Source organism: Mesoplodon bidens (genome assembly GCF_964165515.1).
Source record: "Mesoplodon bidens genome assembly, chromosome: 1".
Taxonomy (NCBI): Eukaryota; Metazoa; Chordata; class Mammalia; order Artiodactyla; family Ziphiidae; genus Mesoplodon; species Mesoplodon bidens.
In genome coordinates, this window is record NC_138176.1 from 5903842 (window position 1) to 5920727 (window position 16886).

Genomic DNA, 16886 nt, shown 5'->3' on the forward strand with positions numbered 1-16886 from the left:
TACCTTCCTAATGTTGTACAACCATCTCTTCTATCTAGTTGCAGAACAGTTTCATCGCTCCCAAAGGAAACTCTGTACATATTAAGCTGTCATCCCTCACTTCTCCCATCCCCCACCAGTCCTTGGCAACCACTGATCTACTTTCTATCTTATGGATTTGCCTATTCTGGACATTTCATTTAAATGGAATTATACACTATGTGGCCTTTTGTGTCTGGCTTCTTTATTTAGCATGTTATCAAGGTTCATCCATGTTGTAGCATGTGTCAGTACTTTCTTCCTTTTTATGACCAAATACTATTCCATTGTATGAATAGACCACATTTCATTTATCTATTCATCAGTTAATGGGCATCTGGGTTGTTTCCACAATTTGGCTATTGTGACTAGTGCTGCTATGAACATTCGTGTATAAGTTTTTGTTTACGCACCCATTTCAGAATGGACCTAGAAATTATCACGCTAAGTGAAGTCAGACAGAAAAAGACAAATATCATATGTTATATGTGGAATCTAAAAAATGACACAAGTGAACTTATTTACAAAACAGAAACAGACTCAGAGACATAGAAAACAAACTTATGGTTACCAATGGGGAAAGGGACAGGGATAAATTAGGAGTTTGGGATTAGCAGATACAAACTACTATATATAATAAAGATAATCAAGGACCTACTGTATAGCACAGGGAACTATATTCAACACCTCGTAATAACCTATAGTGGTAAAGAATCTGAAAAAGAATATATATATGCATGAGGATTCCTGCTTCTCCACATCCTCGTAAGAAATATATATAAGAAAAGAGTCTGGGGGAATCCCTCAGAAAGTTAAACACAGAATTACCCTATGATCCAGCAGTTTTACTCCTAGGTTTACACCCAAAAGTACTGAAATAGATGTTTTACTTTTTTTTATTGAAGTACAGCTGATTTACAATGTTGTGTTAGTTTCTGGTGTATAGCAAAGTGATTCATATATATATATATATATATATATACATTCTTTTTTATATTATATTATATTCTTTTCCATTATGGTTTATCACAGGATATTGAATATAGTTCTCTGTGCTACACAGTGGGACCTTGTTGGTTATCCACTCTATATATAATATTTTGCATCTGCTCATCCCAAACTCCCAACCCATCCCTTCCTCAACTCCCTCCCCCTTGGCAACCACAAGTCTGTTCTCTATGTCTGTGAGTCTGTTTCTGTTTCATAGATAAGTTCATTTGTGTCATATTTTAGATGCCACATATACATGGTATCATATGGTATTTGTCTTTCTTTTTCTCTTTCTGACTTCACTTAGTATGATAATCTCTAGGCCCATCCATGTTGCTGCAAATGGCATTATTTCATTCTTTTTTATGGCTGAATAGTATTCCATTTTATATATGTACCACATCTTCTTTATCCATTTGTCTGTTGATGGACATTTAGGTTGTTTCCATGTCTTGGCTATTGTGAGTAGTGCTGCTATGAGCATAAGGGTGTATGTATCTTTTTGAATTATAGTTTTTCCCAGATATATGCCCTGGAGTAGGATTGTGGGGTTATATGGCAACTCTATTTTTATCCCACAGAGTCCTTATTGTCCCACCCCCAGCTGCCCAGTTCCCATGGGCAGAGATAACTGTTACTGGGGTCTCCAGCTCTGGATGTCACCTCCATCTGGGTCCTGTAGTCACCAAGCAGGTATTGACCTGCTGGACACGAAATCTAAAGCCTGAAGAGGTTGCTGGGTCTCCAATATGCCTGCTGCCTATGGGGGACCTGGCCCAGGGCAGCACAGAAAACCACTTCCTGCTTTGTATCTTCCCTGAGTTTCTCCCATCGCCGTTCGAGCTTCACGGCACAGTGCCTTCGATGTCACTCAGGCTCCCTGGGTGCTTTTCATCCTCTTAAACGCTGCTCACAGAAGGCAGGGCTTTGCCTTCGAGGGCTGCTCTTTCACGTTAAATCACCTGGAAGCAGCTGGAATATTGATAGCTGTTATTGCAGAAACCTAGAGGATGACACAGATGTTTTTTTCACTCCTAATTTGGAGGCATCCCTGACTAGGAAACCCTCTCGGCAAACACCTGTCACAACCCTGCCCGTGGGGCCTCAGCGTGGAACCAGGTTACAGACGGAGCAGGGGTTCAGGTGCTTGTTTGCAAGCAGCAGAGACAAACGTCAGCTGGCGTGCCACCCAGAGAGGCGTTTGCTGGGAGGGTGTGGGGCAGAGCCCAGACAGATGGCAAGCTGAAGACCCCGGCCTCAGAGGGGCTGCTGTGCACAACTGGGGAGCAGCAGTGAATGGGTGGCCTCTGCCAGGAGCAGCGCCAGCTGGGAGGTGGGGCTGGGGGCCTCGACTGGCCGTCCCAGCATCACCACGTACTATGTTGGAGTGGGACATCCCGAAGGCCAAGTGTGGCTGCTACTGCAGAAGCGGGGGAATGGGTGCAGGCAGGCAAATGCGCCGTGTGTACTCTGCATGTTCCGGGGCGGGGTGGGAGTCAGGAATTCTCCAGCATTTAGTCAGGGATTCATGCAGCGCTCCTGTAGGAGTTCTAGCGAGACATTCAGCAAGCAAGGACTTACAGATTATGATCCAGGGTTTCTCCAAAGGTGTCCCGTGGACGCACACATCAGAATTGCTTGGGGGAGCTGGTTGATCCCACAGAATCAGCGTCTCAGGGGATGGGTGGGTTCAGAGTGAGTATCAGCGTGTTTCCTCAGTGGTTTTTCTATACGTTTCATCTTGGACCCAGTGTGCCGTTTAAGCTTTTTGATTTCTAGAGCGATGTGCGGGCTGCTCTTTGTCTCTGTGAGAATCACATTCCACGAGTCTCCACTCGTGAAGCTAACACGTCCAAAGACGAGGGGCTGAAGGCTGGGAGGTGTGATGGGAGAGAAGAGGACCTAAAAAGGGTGGATGCACTTGAGCCGGCAACCAGCGGCCCTTTACGGTGGCCAAAGCGTTCTTCTCCATTAGTAGCAAAAGCTGAACTCCTGTGTCATTTTTGAACTTGTGTAAAGATGGAGACTTCTTTTTTTTTTTTTTTTTTTTGCGGTACGCGGGCCTCTCACTGCTGTGGCCTCTCCCGTTGCGGAGCACAGGCTCCGGACGCGCAAGCTCAGTGGCCATGGCTCACGGGCCCAGCCGCTCCGCGGCATGTGGGATCTTCCCGGACCGGGGCACGAACCCGTGTCCCCTGCATCGGCAGGCGGACTCTCAACCACGGCGCCACCAGGGAAGCCCTGTAGACTTCTCTTAAAGGGTGATAAATAAATAATGACACAGTGTTTACTGAGGGCTTCATCCTTGCAGTTTATCCTGGCAGCTTTGGATTGTGGAGGCCTTCTACTCTGCTCCTAGTTTTATAGGTCAGGAAAGGGATGCACAGAGACGCCCAGAAACTTGCCCACGGCCATGTGGCGGGTGGCAGCGAAGCTGGGGGGAGCCCAGGTGACCTGCTGGCAGGGCCAGCCTCTCGACCCCGTGCTGCCTCCCATTTGTTGACACAGGGTTTTTACAGATGGTGAAAGATCTGCCCGTGAAGGCAATGCGGTTGTGTCCTTGTGTTTTTGTCCGATTCTATTCTATTAGGATGGCATTTACTAAGAGAAGAGCCAGGCACCGAGGAAGCAAAGGTGACTGAAGCATTGTCTTTGTCTTCAAAGTGTCGGTTCTGGGCAGGGTTACAGAAAAACAAACCCACAATGCTGATGTAACAGCCGAATGCACGAGTGTTCTCAGCCAGGGGCCCTATCTGTATGGTGTGGAGCAGTGGGTGGGACTCAGGCAGGATCAAGGAGGGCTCCAGGGAGAAGGTGACCATTGAACTGGGCCTTGATGGGTGAATAGGAGTCCAACAGGTGGACAGGTTGGGAGAAGTGGGAATGGGACAGGGCATGGCCGCGGGGGCGGGCATGTGTGCCAGTGCCTGAAGCATGAGGACTCCAGGCCAAATGGTCCAGGGGGGATTGAATGGGGAGAGGTAGGAGGAAAACGGGGTAGTGAAGGGGTTAGAGATGGAAGAATGGCTGGAATGAGATGGGAAAGTGAGCCCAGGTTATAGAGTCCTGGACACATTCCTAGGCATTGTCCATTATCCCGTGTGTTAGCTTTCTATGGCTGCTGTAACAAATCACCGCACCTTAGCAACTTAGACAATGCAGTGTTATAGCTTACGGTTCTGGATGTCAGAAGCCAGAAATGGGTTTCACCCATTGGGTGAAACTGGGATTCTGAAATCCAAGGTGTAGGCAGGGCCACATTCCTTCTGGGGGCTCTAGGGGAGAATCTGCTTTTTTGCCTTTTCCAGCTTCTAGAGGTGCCCACATTCCTCCTGGCCCCTTCCTCCATCTTCAAAGTCAGCGACAGAGGGTAGCAACGTCAAGCTGCCTCTCTCTGGTTCTCTTTTCTGCTTTTAAGGTCTTTTGTGATTATATTGGGCTCATGTAAGCAATCCAGAATGGTTTCCCTATTTTAACATCAGATAATTAGCAACATTATTTCCATCAGCCACCTTAATTCCCTTTGCAGTGTAACCTAACATATTCAAAGGTGCTGAGGATTTGGAGGTGACCATCCTTGGGGGCCATCATCCTGTCCCCTGCACCTTGTATCACTGAAGGTTCTTAACTTGTGGAGTAACATATCAGAGTTTGAGAATGATGATCTTGGCAGCAAGTTTACAAACAGGATCATAGAATTCCTTTTTCTGCCCCTCATGGTGGACAAGACATAATTCATTTTCTGTATTCTTAGGTTAATGTCACTTTGTGACATTTACAGGAAAAAGGGGAATGGCAAATTTGGAAGTTTACATTGTGATGTTTATTTACCTGTGTTTTCTCCATATTTTATGTATATTTTGCCTCAGACAGCAAAGAATTTGATGTAACATCCCAAAATGTAAGTAATACACAATGTCAGAATAAGTAGTTGTAAACAGGAAAAAGAAAATTTTAGGTAGGAAAAAGTGAAGCCAGAGGGTTAGTTCATTGCTGACTGAGGTGGTTCACAAACTCCGCTCGAGCTTCCTGGCTCATAAAGCAAAGAGAGAAACTGGGTCAGTGACAAAATTCACACTAGCAGTAAAATAGATACAGGTGAGCTGTTTAGCAGATGCTCAGACACCTATGGCTGACACTTGAGAATTTCTGCTCTGGGTCCTCACAGCAACAGTGTTGGTTGATGCAAACTTTGTCCTCAGAAGAGCTCTAGTGGAGACAGTAATGACCTTTGTATGAACACCAGTTTCATACCGAGTCCCTTAATGCAAGCAGATGACCAAAGTGCATTTCAGTGAAAGATACCACAAAAGGTGTGCGGGTGTGGGAAGTGTTTCAGGTATTTATTGCTGCATTAAAACACCCCAAACTTAGTGACTTGACACAACGGCCACAATTTCTCTCTCCGGAGTCTGCCGGTTGATTGGGTTTAGCTGGGCAGTGGTGACGTAGCGTCTGCTGGGGCTGCATCCTCTGTGAGCTTGGTGAGCATCCAACACGGCTCCCTCGCACGGCTGCTGGTGGTGCTGGCTGTCAGCTGGAAGCTCAGCTGGGCTGTCAACTGGGATGCCTCGGTTCTCATAACAACGCTGCTGGGTGCCAGGAGAACCATTGTAACAGTGAAGGGGAAGCTGTGGACATCTTTAGATATGTAGACATTCCAAGGTCCAGCTACTTTCTCCGCATTCTATGGGTAAAACCAAACCACTGGGCTAGCCCAGATTCAAGGGAATGGGAAATTGACTCCACTGCTTGATGGGAGAAATAGCAAGGAATGGGTAGCCATTTTGAACCCATCACAGTGGCCAAAACAATGACCACGTGTGCAAGTCCCTGATAAGCTGACTTGATGCAGGGGTGAAGCTTGGAAGAGCTCAAGAAATGGATGGGCTGCCTGAACATCTCTTTCTAGCAATTCCCTTAAACATCAGCTACTTAAAATGGTGTTCTTGATAGAGATCAAAGTTTACAAAGATTTTTCACCCCTGATATCTCAGTATGTCACAGGCTAAGTGCCCAGAGTATGGACCAGTGATGTGGGTGACCAGGAAGTAGAACTTTCCTGCTCAGAGGTTCAATGTGCAGGATTTGGGGAGAGAATGTTAGCATTCATTCGCCCTTGATTACTCACCTGGGCTCATTCACTGGGTATATCATGTCCAGCGAGTGTTTAATTCCATATTGGATCATCCCAAGCAACTGGCCATCTGTGGGCACCATGTCCCACTGGTGGAAGTGAGACATGGCTTAGAGGGCGAGGCTGGTGGGCTGAAATCATGCATATGAGGGAAGCTCCTGTTCCCTTCAGTGACAAGTTCCTTTGTTACTTTGTGTTTTGTGTGGTTTCAAACTTAGAGAAAAGTTGCAGAAATTTTTATAAAAAATCCCAATATCTCTCTACCAAGATTCACCCACTGTTTACATTTTGTCCCCATTTGTTTATGGTTATCTTTGTTTTTTTAATGATATATTTTTAATTGAAGTATGGTTGCTTTACAGTGCTGTGTTACTTTCAGATGTAGAGCACAGTGATTCAGTTATCCATATATATATATATATATATATATATATATATATATATATACATATATATACATCTATTCTTTTTCAGATTTTTTTCCCTTATAGGTCATTACAAATATTGAGTCGAATTCCCTGTGCTATACAGTAGGTGCTTGTTGGTTCTCTGTTTTATGTACACTGTATAGTGGTGTACACTAATCTCATCGTGGAGGCTCCATTCTCACGACTTCCTCTAAACCTACTTACCTCCCAAAGGCCCCATCTCCAAACACCATCACTTTGGGGCGGCTTCAACATATGAATTTTGGGAGGACACAAGCATTCAGCCCATAACAGCTCTTTCGGCAAGAGGAGAAATCTGAAACCAGTTCCTCTGTCATGACTAGACATGGACGTCTCCATTTAGTTTTGATTTAATACTCCAAAACACTGGATTCAAATCATGCATTTTAACTCTTGATCGCATCCACAGCCTGCCAACATGTTGGTAGAATAGATTCAAAACAGCGTAATTTGAGACTTTAAGGCAAAAGAAAAATCAATCCTGTACTGTGGCAAACTCATTTCTTTTAGCATCTTGTTGAGCTTTGAGGCATTCGTATTTACACATCTTGTCAATTTGTGATATCTTTCAGAGAAGAGTATCATCAGCAATTCCAGGCCATCAGTGGTCTTCTCCTATGTGATTTGCTTTCTATGGGTCTTGAAAACTGATATTTCTGTATTTGTTTGTGTGTTTGTTTTAGTTCATTTCCCCCTAATTTCTAAAAGCATGACATATCACTTTTTGCAAAACTGAGAAAATAACATGAAATTATAAAGAAGAAACTGAAATCACCAATAAAGTTATTTAAAGACAATTATGGATGTTCCTTCAAATTTCCCAGTGTGTTTGACATAGGCATGCCTTGCTTTCAAAAAAAAAGATGATTATTCAAATATCCCTATGTACATGTGAATTGTTGAACAGGACAGTGGGACGGACATTCAAGCATACCTTGTCTCAGTCCCTCATTTTGTAGCTGGGTAAACTGAGGCCGGGTGAGGCCTCAGAAATGCATGACTCTTTGCATCCTGTCTGCGTTTCACAAATTGTGCCATTTCTGTATTTCTCCCCCGTATTATCTTAGTCATGTATTGGAGTAATCATTTTTCCTAATAACCAGTACTCTAGGACTAAAATTAAAACATTTGCCCATGTCCTGCCTCAGATTCTATCAGGCACCCTACCTTGTCCTTGTCAACAGCAGCCAGTGGGAATTGAGTTAGAGAATGGTGGTGTCTCTATAGTTATCTGCATCCCTTCTGTGGATCTTTTCATAAATTCCAAATTATGAAAGGAGTTGAGAAAAATCTTACAGTCCCAGGATTCTCACTTTTTAGATTTTCTTAAATAATTTTAAATGCACAGAAGCGTTGTGAAGATGGCAGGGGGCTCCCTTCACCCTGCTTCGCCTAGTGTTAGTATCTTATGTAACCACGCTGCATTCATCAAAACTGAGGAATCAGCGTTGGTGCAATGCTGTGAATGAAACTACAGACTTATCTGGATTTCTCCAGGGTTTCTACCGATGTCCTCTTTCTGTCCCTGGAGCTAATCCAGGATCCCACGAGGCACTTAGTCCTCAGGGCTTCTTAGCCTCCTCCTATGTGTGACACTCCTCAGTCTTTTCTTGACCCCCATACTCTTCACACTTTTGAAGAGGAATGATCAGTCATGTTGTAGAATGTCCCTCAGCTTGAGGTTCCCTGGTGTTTTCTCATTATTAGGCTGAAGTTACGGATTTGGGGGACGAACACCGTAGGGGTCACGTGTCCTCCTTGTCACGTCGTATTAGGGGGCACGTGATACAATGTGACTCAGTACCAGTGATGGTAACCTTGATCTTTGGTTGAGGCCGTGTCTCTCGACGGTTACCATTTTCCCCTTCCCATTCTCTCTTCATTAAGGGAGTCTCCTTTTCAGCCCTGCGCTGACGGGGTAAAGCAGAGAGGCACAAAAGACCCACGTAAGTGTTTCTCCTCCCTGCTTCCCTCCGTGAAGTTGGTCCCTGAGCAGTGATTCTCAACGCTGGCTGCACACCTGGGGATACCTGGGTCCCTTCCTAAGAGCAGTGGTTCTCCAAGTGTGGCTCCCAGGCCAGCAGCGTATGTGCCCCCGGGGAACTTGTTACAAATGCAAATTCCTAGCCTCCACCTCTGACCTACAGATTGAAAGCTCTGGGGGTGGGGCAAGCAAACTGAATTGTCTTTTTTTTAACATCTTTATTGGCGTATAATTGCTTTACAATGGTGTGTTAGTTTCTGCTGTATAACATAGTGAATCATCTATACATATACATACATCCCCATATCCCCTCCCTTATGCGTCTCCCTCCCACCCTCCCTATCCCTCCCGGGGAAGGGGGAGGGTAAGCTGGGAAGAAGTGAGAGAGTGGCATGGACATATAAGCAAACTGAATTTTAATGAGCCCTCCAGGTGATTCTGAGGCACAGGTTTGAGAACCATCGCCAAGCTTCTGTTGGCCTGATCACTGGGAGTTCCAAAGCTTCTCAGGTGATTCTAATGCGCAGCTGAGGTTGAGAATATGACCCCTGGAGCCATATGCCAATTTCAGGGCTTGCTTCTCCAGCAAACTGGCCTCCTGCAGGCTGCTCTTCATCTGAATAATGGCTTTTTCTATTGTTTATGGCAGATTTTTCTTCATCTCTCTAATCTGTATTATAAAAGAGAAGAAATGTAATTTCCTGGTTAGCTTATGTTTTACATGAAAAATGGCTAGTTTGAATCAGACAAAAGGGAAGACATCCTTCAAAGGGTAATGACCCCTGTTTAGTCAAATGGCAGCTTCCCGGTTTCACTGCCAGAGAAGGGAACAATTCATTTCTCCTAAATTGCTTTTCTTCAGGGCATCTTCCCCCCTACAAAGGAACGCTTCTTAGAAAACCAAGAGTGGGTAAAACGGAGGCAGCCTTCCAGCCTCAGGACCTCTGACTTTCAGGTCCCTTCGTGCATGGTGTGAGTGAGAATATCAGGTTGTTTCCAGAGCTTTGGGAGTGGGGCTGAGATTTGAAGTAGAAATTCTCGGAAGATGGGGGCCTCCCACGGGTGGCACCACTTTGCATTTCAAACTTCCGAGTGTCTTCCATGCTGGTCTGATGGAGGCTTTCTCGGCCTCAGCACTGTTGAGGTTTGGGGCAGGATAACCTCATTCATGGGGGATGGCCTGTGCACTGTAGGGTGATTGGCTGTATCCCTGGCCTCTGCCCACCAGATGCCATAGCACGTCCTCCCCGTTTACAATAAGCACAGATGTCTCTAGATACTGCCAAGTGTTCCCCAGGGCGGGGGCAGGGAGGGCAAAATGGTCCCCAGTCATGAGCCACTGGTCTTCGGAGGTAGAAATCACAGGGGTCTTAACCAAACGGCAGCCCAGCGGGTTCAGCAGCCGAGCAGTGAGCTCTTCCGCTTCCCCGGCCTCCTCCCTGCCCGGCCCTGCTGCTTCTGCCCTGGGAAAGGCCCCCAGCCCCCGGTTTCCAAGCCCACCTGGCTCCAACTCTGCACCCCTGCTCATCTGACTTCATCTGTGGTCTCCGAGGCAGCTCCTGGTGCTTTGCCTGGTGATGCACTCCAATCAGGTCACCTCTCGCCGTGAGGGACAGCCAGGTGGCCTCAGCAATCTGTGAGCAGACTTCAATCCCCAGGCTTCCAGAACTTAGCGGACACGGGCGACCCAGGCATGGGGGCCTGGAGGAGCCCACCTGCCGTCTGTGTGTCATTCTTGGTTTTGTAGTATGGCTGGCTGAGTGTGGTGCAGTGTCTTTTATGTCTACTTATTGCATCTTCACATGTGTTTAGTGCTGGGTTCCAGAGGGATATATTTTCCCCCCTTCCTATAAATATGTGTTGCTTCTTTTTGAAGAGTTTTTCCTTTCATTAGACTTAGCAGGTTAATAGAATCAAATCTTCAGTGCCCAAAACTATTCCAAAAAGCATATCCCTCTTTTGTCCCAGTCTTTACCTTTCCAGGTGACTCTGATTCTATTGGACCAACGGCCTCTGGCCTCTGCTGGTTTATTCAGTATAGACAGCCTGCATCTGTCAGTGGATTGTGAATAGTATTGCACTGATGCCCATCATGGGAGAAGCACATTTTCTCTTTCAGATGTTTCACATCCAGAAGGAAGAAGACTTTTCCCGGTGGGAAATTCCCATCCACTATGTAGTCCAGGGCTTCCCCAGATGAAGAAATCCTTACAGGTGTAGGTGGGCAGAACATCAGGTACTGCTGAGACTTTGATTTGAAAGTCTCTGGTTTTACCCTCTAGAATAAGTAAGAGCTCCCCGCCCCTATTCCCACCCACATCTGAAGTTTCCCAGGGACCATAACTCTGTAGGATCAGATGTCTGCAAAGGGTAGGATTCTGGCAGGAGCCTCCCCAAAGCTGACCACATTGACCAGTTGATTGGTGTGGCTGGTGGGGCATCCATGCCCCCTTACAAGAGCAGTTCCTCATGTCATGCAGGGAGGAAGTGAGAAAGAAGTGAGGGGTGTGTGGGCCCCTTAAGATCCGTCCACATTCTCTCTTCTTAGAAATGTTAGGACTCACAAAGTAGGGCCTTGCCGAGCTCCGTTTGCTTTTGGTGAGAGGGTCTGACTTGTTTTATGTGAATGATTTGAGAACCTAAAGCAAATTAAGCACTGAAACTATTCAATCCAGCTCCAGAGGGAGAAACTAGGGGCAATAAGAGGCTGTCCCACCCTCCCTGTCTAGACTCAAAATGGCAACAAATTGACTTACTTCTGATGCCAGTTCTAGCCCCCCAGCAGTGTCTGCCTGGGAGAGTGACTGAGGATTGTGAGGCCGCGTCCAGGGTGAGTAGAAGCTTTGCCTTGATTGACTCAAGACGTCTCAATAGGTCCTCAGAGGAAGTGGTGGAATATGGTGGGTGAGACAGAAATAACCACAGGACAAAACAGTAAAATGTGCTTGGAAGAAAACTCACAGAATATCAGAGGGTTGAGAGACAGAGAATTTGCACTGAGTTTGGGAATCGTGGAAGACTTCGTTTGAAATAAGACCCTACTTCCTCCTTCTTGTTTTTGTAAGGGTAGCTGGTGACGGGTGTTGGTGCATCCAAAGTCAATGACAATTTTGAATTCCCCAATGACACCCCAACAGGCAGTTCTGTATCTATAGGTGTTCACTTTGAGAAGGTAGAGGGTAGAAGCCCTGAAGTAAAGAAAACATGTGGCTTATTGGGCAGAGGAAAATGGTCCGGGTCTCAGGCGTTCACATCTGCATGGTCTATACCGTGTTGTATTGGACTGTTGAGCCCAATGGTCTTCCCTTCGTCAGATTTAATTTGCTTCCCTGAATCCTCGGTTCTGGGTCTTCTAAGTTCATCTGCTGATATACTTCTGGGCACACAATAGAACTCTCTAGAGGCATAAAAGTGCATGTAAATGCAGCATGGCAGGAGAAGCCACCCATCTGGCCAGGTGATCCTTTTCCTGGCAATGTTTTCAAATCTGTGAAGCAAATTTAAGCCCCCTCCTAAAATCCTGGCAGATATTAAATAGCAGTCTTGAAAATCATTAGAAAGACTTGATATATGATGAGAAAGTTCCGCTCTGAGTTGTTTCTGTTGATACTTTTGTTTTCCCCCAGGCTGGAAATACAGGATTGATTAGCACAGCCTTCTGTGCCACATCCCAACTGTGCAGTGGGAACCAGCCCAAGAGTCTTACAGGCAGCTGGCTGGGCCCATCACTCAGATGCCTGATAGGTCCAGCCCCCAGAGGTCCATGGACTGCTTGGCCATTAGCTATGATGGTAGTGAAAAAAGATTAGCCAGATGGTCATAACATCATTGGCTCCTGAACTCTTTGTTTCTCAGAGTTTCCAGAGCCTGAAGATTGTGTATTTGGTTGGATTAGACTTGAAATGCCAACTGTGTGTGTGTGTTTTTTTTTTTACCAGCTAGTAAACACAAATTATTTCTAAATAATTTTCATGGCCAATGTCTATAAGGGATAGGAACAAAAAAAAAGTTATGTAAATTGTTTGTTACAGTTTTTGAACATGCAGGTTACAGAGTATCTTTTTTGATTCTGTGGCTTGACAGACACTTTGTCCTGGACCTAACTTTACCCTCCTCTGAGACATCTTTTCCTCTAGGTCTTGACTTTGGCCCTTGTCCTATCTTTGGTCTGCCCAGCCCATCACAGCAATAACCCCTTACTTTTGATATCTGATCAAACTTCTCATCTCCCTTTTTTTTTTTTTTTTTGGCGGTACGCGGGCCTCTCACTGTTGTGGCCTCTCCTGCTGCGGAGCACAGGCTCCGGACGCGCAGGCTCAGCGGCCATGGCTCACGGGCCCAGCCACTCCACGTCATGTGAGATCCTCCCGGACCGGGGCACGAACCCGTGTCCCCTGCATCGGCAGGTGGACTCTCAACCACTGCACCACCAGGGAAGCCCCTCACCTCCCATTTTTGATATCTGATCACCTCCGCTTGCCTTTAGCAAGAATCCCTCTGACTCTTTTTTGTTTGCTTTTTTTGGGGGGGGGGCACGTGGCATGCAGGATCTTAGTTCCCCGACCAGGGATCAAACCCATGCCACCTACAGTGGAAGCATGGAATCTTAACCACTGGACCACCAAGGAAGTCCCAAGAATCCCCCTGACTCTTGATGTCTTCTATTGGGAATTTTCCGTCCGTTGAGCCTCTCACTCTGTTCCTTGGCTATAAATCCTCAACTTGCCCTTGAGCTTGGTCTCTCTCCTATTGCAATAGTCTTGAATAAATCTTCCCTACCATTGTAACAAGTGTCAGAATCATTATTATTTTTTTATTAATTAATTAATTAATTTTATTTTTGGCTGCACATGGGCTTTCTCTAGTTGCAGTGAGTGGGGGCTACTCTTCGTCATGGTGCGCGGGTTTCTCATTGCGGTGGCTTCTTTGTTGCAGAGCATGGGCTCTAGGCATGCAGGCTTCAGTAGTTGTGACACATGGGCTTAGTTGTTCCACAGCATGTGGGATCCTCCCGGACCAGGGATCGAACCTGTGTCCCCTGAGTTGGCAGATGGATTCTTAACCACTGTGCCACCAGGGAAGTCTCATTATTATTTTTTTTGTCCCATTATTTTTTAATAATTATTTTTAATGAGCTACTATCTAAGGCGAGCAAGGCAAACATTGCCTCTGTTTTACTAAAAAAGACACTGAAGTTCCAATTGTTCAGTCCACAGAACAAATGGCAGTGTTGGAACTAGAGCTGCAGGACCCTGACCTCTTGTTGGTGGGTCTGGATTTGCAGATCACACACTCTACTCTCAGCCCATCAAGCCAGACATCTGAGTTTCCTTATCTGGTTTTACTCCGTGTGGACAGAAAACTCTATTCAAGATGTTCAGGGGGAAGGGACCCACCCCACAAAAGGTACAGAGGGGAGAGAAGCGGGGAGGAGGGTACCACTTTGACCTCTGGGTCCCCCAGAGACCAGGCTTCCTAAAGCTGCTGGTTTAACCAGTTTTCACCAGTTTCTGCTTCTGCTCCTGGAAATAATCTTCAGGGTAGAGTCTTTAGCTCCTATTTAAGATTATCCCCAAACACCTTCCATTTAGAATAAATGGGAAGGACACCTCGAGCTGGCTGTGTGATGTCAAGAGAGTTCTTAACTCCTTTATGCTTTGTTTTTTCTTGTGTTCAACCTAGAAGGCAGCCAGCATCAAAGCCAATTACAGTTACAAAACTCGGCGAGTCTGGTGTGCAAGAGCATTGATTGTGGAAAAGAGGGTGAAAGATACAGGGAGGGGAGAGAATCCAATTAGTGACAGAATTTGGAATCAGGGGTTCAGCTCCCTTTCTCACTGTTCTTTTCTCTCTACTGTCCAAGTCGGCTCACTGTGGGCTGTCACTAAATCTGACCCAGTAGATGGAGTGATGGCCGCAGTTGGCCCTTCTGGGATACAGGCTCCGGACCAGGAGTTTGAATGTCCCCAGGAAGCTTGGCTCCTGAGTTGGTGCCTCCACTTAGCACCATACATGATATGTAGCCTGTAGTGCATTTGCTGATGAAAGACGTTCAAATCAACAGGGTGCTAACCCCATTTCAGGGGAGGATGGGAGGTGAATCAAGGTAGGAGGCACCTCTGGATTCTGTGTTAAGCTGAATCTCTCAGGAGTGCCCCAGTCTGATTCGCGGGCCACAGGCCTCAAATGCAACAGGAGAATCGATGACCATATGCAGACCTGCCACAGACACGAACTGGCTTCTTTCCTTATTTCCTGGGCCACTAGGGCACCCTCCTGGGTCTTCCATGGAAGATTTTTAATCTCATACCTATCACCGTAACAGTCATGTCGCATGCTGTGATTGTGCGCACGCCCACATCCCAGGGGATCTGTGTTCCTTCAGGGGGGGATGTTGTCTTTGGGGCCCTGGTGATTAGCCCCTGGGAAGTACCTGATAATCCCCTGCTGAATGTGCTACTGCATTTCCTGGGAAAGCCCCTGGACCGAGGTGGGCCGAGCAGAGTTGGAATCTCAGCCGTGGGATGGGAATCGGGGAGAAGGACCGCATCTGTGCTCTGCCGCTTGCCAGCTGTGCACCTGTGGTCTGCTTGCTTGACTTCTTTGAGACTTGGTTTCTGCACCTGCCCCAGGACCCTTATGAGAACTAAATGAGCAACTTTTGTATTAGTTTTAATGGAGCATCTTACTGAGCAGGATGAGCTTTGATGGGGTGACTTGCTCCCCTAGAGGTCTGGAGGGTGGGCTCGGAGTCAGACCCCAGCCCACCTCCACGTTGTGCCTTTGCCCCAGGGAGTCACACTTTTCATGCTTCACCTCACCCTTCACACCCACCCCTTGTGTGTGTGGGGGTTTGTGAGGATTACATGAGCACCTTCTCTCCATGAAGCCCTCTGCTTGGCACCTGGAGTACCAATACCCAGTAAGTGTCAGTTCTGCACCTAATTTATGCTCCAGGTACTTCTCATCAAATATCTGTTTGATCTCCCAGGTGCCACGCTTCAGCAGTAAGAGAAATCATTTTTAAACATTTCCCTAAAATTGTTTTTAATGAAGAGTACTGCAGGTTCATTGCTGAAAAGAAATGCAGCAAGAACAAATTGCCTATATAGTAGCACCACACAAGCAGACCACTGGTAATATTTTGTCACATTCCCTTTGTGTTGCTTTCTGTGTGTGTACAATTTTATGTTATATAATTGGTATTGAAATAATGTGCTTTCTTACCTGGAAATTTCAGTTGTTTCTTTTTTATATTATAATCAGCACCTTTGCCCTTTAAAAAATATCTTTTTCCTCACTTCTGATCATTTCCTTCGGATGTCTCCTCATCAGGGTGAAACCTCAGCTAGGGATGGTGAGAGCAGTTTTGTCCTGGGTCTTTTAGTCTCCTTGAGTTTGTCTATGTCTAATCTACTAACCAGTATCAGCCCACGGCAGTTGCTCTAAGAATGCTCACTTATTTTTATTTAATTTTATTTTTTAATAAATTTATTTGTTTATTTTTGGCTTCATTGGGTCTTTCTTGCTATGCCCGGGCTTTCTTTAGTTGCAGCGAGCGGGGGCTACTTTTCGTTGTGGTGCGCGGGCTTCTCATTGCGGTGGCTTCTCTTGTTGTGGAGCATGGGCTCCAGGAGCACAGGCTTTAGTAGTTGTGACACATGGGCTCAGTAGTTGTGGCGCACGGGCTTAGTTGCTCTGTGGCATGTGGGATCCTCCTGGACCAGGGCTCGAGCCCATGTCCCCTGCATTGGCAGGTGGATTCTTAACCACTGAGCAACCAGGGAAGTCCTCACTAATTTTTTTTTTGAAATAGGCCCAGTCAATGCCATTTATTATACACGTTGAACAGCCTCTGAGACCCAAGAGCTCCCATATGAGGTTTTCTCCTTTTTCATTTTTGCATCAAACAGGTTCTTCCAAGAGCCTGCTTACAAGGAAGACAAAAACAGAGTAATTCTCAATAAAATGAAACAAATAGGAAAAGCTGAACAGTTTACATATGAAGAACAAAGGTTAAAAAACTCACCAGACAAAAACTACACCGAACACTCCTCCCATTTAACTTCCTGTTACATGCTCTGAGGAAGCTGAGAACACCAGTCCCCAAGGCAGCAATGCTCTTGAGGCTCTAGTTCAGGCTTCCTCTGTGTGACAGTTTCATGCACACAGACCTGCACATACCAATGACCCAGGCAGAAGTACACACGTGTGCACAGGTGGCCAGAGAACCACGGGGCGGGGTTGGGGGAGAATGGGGAAAGGAGGGGCCAGTCAAGGATATGCTATCAGCTGGAAACTGGGGACC